The sequence below is a fragment of the Haliotis rubra genome, unplaced genomic scaffold (assembly GCF_003918875.1).
Source record: "Haliotis rubra isolate DU_JTF1 unplaced genomic scaffold, ASM391887v1 Scf2033, whole genome shotgun sequence".
NCBI lineage: Eukaryota > Metazoa > Mollusca > Gastropoda > Lepetellida > Haliotidae > Haliotis > Haliotis rubra.
The window spans coordinates 47,501-51,799 of NW_025766041.1; the positions used below are offsets into that span (position 1 = coordinate 47,501).

At 41.6% G+C, this 4,299-nt stretch overlaps 1 protein-coding gene across 2 annotated transcripts in view; it reads right to left on the reverse strand.

Moving 5' to 3' along the window:
• LOC124275869 (calmodulin-beta-like) overlaps positions 1-360 on the reverse strand; it is a 33,637-nt gene extending 33,277 nt beyond the window's left edge. The window contains exon 1 of one of the 2 annotated variants that reach the window (XM_046711551.1): positions 1-360. This exon is cut by the window's left edge and continues 7 nt beyond it. The gene's annotated coding sequence lies outside the window, so the exon portion shown is untranslated. The other variant, XM_046711552.1, reaches the window with a different exon arrangement.
• Between the last annotated feature and the right edge of the window lie 3,939 nt (positions 361-4,299).

The window sequence follows — 4,299 nt, forward strand, 5'->3', positions numbered from 1 at the left end:
TTGCTGGATATATTAATGTATTCCCGCCTCGCTCAGGAATGGATGAATGGAACTCTCTTTGCACAACTCCTCGCTCCTAGAGTCGGTCACTCTGTGATGAAATGCTGTCACGAAGCAGATGTGATGGCGACTCTCGCGAGCAGACGACCTCGCTGAAATGGCGCGAAGGGATCGATACTCGTAAAATTCAATTATCGTGGTGGTGGTTAGCGCTATTGGGCAAGGTTCAGAGTAGCACATGGGATAGCGGGAGTTTGGGCAAAGCTGGAAACGTCATCACCATTCGCTGACTGCGTCTACGCCATTGTTGATGCTAACCTCCCTTCACTCCTTGCGATAGCAACCACTTGATCCGAGCGTCGACTCTTGACATACGCGCTTACAGCCTCATAAATCATATTAGGGTTTCGTTGTTTAATTTCAGGCGTTCATTGTCTGAAGAGAGGCGGTATTTTGGGTCACGGTTGTACATAAATTAACACAGGATACGTAAGAGAAAATTCGAGTGCACAGGTTACGGGAAAGGGGGAAAGGAAGAAATATAATTTACACTGCCAAAACACCTCCTACCTAATGAAGGAACACGTACGCCAGGCACGTAACGCCCGATGTTGCACCGCACACCCATGCATCTAAATTCACAAATTATACCACTTATGGGCGTCGCGGATTATGGAGCTGGAAATAGCTTCTTGAGGAATATTAACTATACACCATCGGAGCTGAAATATTTAGGAAAAGGAGTCATTTCTTGCGTTATTTTGTTTAGTCGGGTTACAGGGAGGAAGTTGCATTTTTAATGCTTTTACAATTTACTTGTGTGTATTCCCGACAAGTAGCATAGGAGAAACTCAATTATGGTCAGCTGAGTCTTGCTGCTTGCCGCTGAAAGGTTTAAGGGAAGATTATGTCGAGATAACAATATATGCAAATAACAATGTAGCAAAATAATAAAACGTAGAGCTCAACACAATTAATGAGATAAATAATGATAATGTTGAGATACATGACACGAGGTGTGTAGAATTCAGGCTGTAGATACTTTGGGATTCGAACCGGGCTTCCGATGTGACGAGCAGACACATTAACCACGAAGCTACATCATCTCAAACATCACAAGAGAAACAAAATGTTGAAAAACACGAGTTTTATATTAAAAAAGAAAATCTTATGTATGGGTAGATACCGTGAAGATAAACGATGTGTAGATAAATGGTATTTTTGGATAACGTTTTGTCGCTATGCAGTGAAAGTTCGAGGTCAATAACGCAAATCGAATTAACTATAAATTCGGGACAGTGAGTGTGAGTTAACGGTATAGTTTTACACCAATTTAAAAGAGTTCTAGCAGTAACATGGCGGGGGCCCCAGAGATGGGCTTCAAGCATACTAACCATTTGGGGAATTGAACACACATCAGCACTTCTAGAACAGTTTGATATACAATTTCTAAACTTAGGTATAGTTTCAAGCATTTTCCGTATGGATTAATGTTTCAACCTCGAGTCAGTTCAATCCCATTGAATTGTATATAAACCGCTTAGTCGGTCTCACAGTCCCTGAACCATATTATTTCCCCGTTAACCCAGCACTGCCTGTGAGGTAAACGCTCTCTATGAAGCAAGTCTGAATCTCTCATCTCACGGGGGCTCCTTTTCGACTTAAATCGATCTCCCCTGTTTCTCTCAAAACGCGTATGTAATATTCTTGTAGTAGGTGTTTGGGCGTGGGTTGAATTAAGCCGAGAATGCCTTTAAGACTATTATAATCTTGTACAATTATTAGACTATTTATGGATAATTATAATAGTGAGTGAGTGAGTTTAGTTTTACACCGCACTCAGCAATATTCCAGCTGTATGGCGGCGGTCTGTAAATAATCGAGTCTGGAACAGACAACAGCATGAGCATCGATCTGCGCAATTCGGAACCGATGACAAGTATCAGCCAAGCCAGCGAGCCTGACCACTCGATGCCGTTAATCGCCTCTTACGACAAGCATGGGTTACTGAAGGATCATTCTAACCCGGACCTTCACGGGTGATAATTATAATAACAATTAGCAACTGTCAGACATGGCGGAAAATCAGTATGCTGTCACAGCACGATGTGTTTTATCAAACAAGTCACAGATATGAAATCTCAGATGAGCAGTTGACATGTTGTTGCCCTTGAAAACAAGTAGTGACAATACACACATGTAAGACGAATTATGTAATATTCATACTTCCTATAGGGTTCCAATGGGTTCGTATTTCACACACTGTTTGCCTGTTGCTGTAATGTAGATTCCTTTGTCGCCGTGCTGCAGGAGTATAATGTATTCTTAACTCACTCACTGTCAGTATGGCAAGGGCGTCAACAAATTGCGAATGTGTTTAGGTCAAGCAAACAGAACGTCAGATATACGTGGTACACAGATTAACAACGCATTTATAACATCCACTAGCCCGGCACCAAGACTGTGGAATGTAGGTATTTTGTTAAACCAAAAATAATCAGGGATGTAATAATGCATGTCTGGAAGAAAATTAGAAATATGAAATGAGCAGGTGAACATTTTTAAGTGTAGTTAATTGTACTGTTTAATAAATAGAGAATACTACACGAGGTCTCATTACATACGAATTATACGAAACGAGTGTCCTTCCTATGGTATCTGACCGAGCCAAAGGTAGGAAGGTCACGAGTTTCGTATAATTCGTATGTAGTGAGACCGAGTGTGGTATTTTATTTATTACCCACGTCTTACATGTATTAAACTGGCAACATAGCGTATTTTTGTTATTTTTTGGTTTCAAACCGAAACCGGTTTCATAAAGAGGTTGCGGAAAGGTTTTGTACTGTAGTACAATATTTGCATGACGTCACATTGTAATGACGTCACTGCCTTGGTAACCGACGTCAGGATGCATGTCAGTTGTCATCGCCTCGTGCAGCCTCCTACAGTAAACTACCCCGTAGCACCCCGTTTCTTTATTCGGCTACATCACTGGTGGAAACATTGCGTCTATGTCTTTCGACGGATATAATGTCTCAGTTCGACTCACAATTAAACAGCGACACGGAAACGTTCGCAAGGTTTACATTCCCACAATGCATTTAAGTTGTAGAATGAATGAATTCACGTGTTTGTTATGAATGAAAAAACAGTTCCGTCAGAATGTGACCTAATTGAGAGGTCATCGGTTATCCAATTAAATCGTTAGAATCTCAGGTCAAGTCGTTACGATACAGGTCAGCGCGATACGACACTCGTGTGACGTACGAGATTAGTATGCAACTACCCATACGTTGACCACATGGGTAATAAAACGATCATAGAAAACATGTTAGTCTAAATATCCGATATTTATTACCTACGAGGGCGAAAATATCGTGGTTAATATTTTTCATACGATGCCCTAGGGCAAAATATCACTATTACGTCGCGTTTCTTCTGTGACGTTGCGTTCTAAATGCGGAGACGGCGGGTAGCCAGTATATGTTTGAAAGTAGATTTGGATTTATTTCCTGAATTTGATGACTTCGGTAATAAACAGAATATTAATAAAAAGGGCGAGGAAAAGAATGTGAATGGGGTATGTACTAGAAACAGAGTAGGCCTATCACAGATGACGTTTTGATCACCTGAATTCTAGATGCTGTCAGACCGTTAATAATAATAAATGGACAGTTTGATCATGTGGAATCGTTGCGGCTGTCAGATTGTCGATAATATATCAGTTTGATCATGTGGAATGCTTGAGACTTCTGGGTAATTTATAGTTTAATTTGTCTTCCTACATGCTGTAATTTATAGTTTGATCGTGTGGAATATTAGAGGCTGTCACATATCTGGGCAGTCAACGATTTGATCACGTTGAATCCAAAATATTGTCAACTCGTAACACAGTGGACAATTTGATCACGTTGAATTCCTGATGTTGCAAGGTCGTTGGAAATTGGACAATTTGATCACGTTGAATTCCGGATGTTGCCAGGTCTTTGGGTAGTGGACAGTTCGAGCACGTGGAATGCTCGATGTTGTAGGCGTAAATGGATCACAAGGAAGTTGACAGAAGAGAACGAGAGGTCACATGGAGACAATGTGCATGGACTTGTCAAGCCAGGTGAAACACAGGCCATTCGTTCTCGACTGTGTGGACAAAATTGGGGAGCACTGCAGCCTGCAGGAAAGACCGTGCTTGAAGACATTGCCTCCATGCAGACGTCTGACCTATGTACACCACCCACGCACTTGACCATGGTAACTTTGTCAGTCTGCCTGACGGGTTCACCGCTGACCTTGGGATGCTGG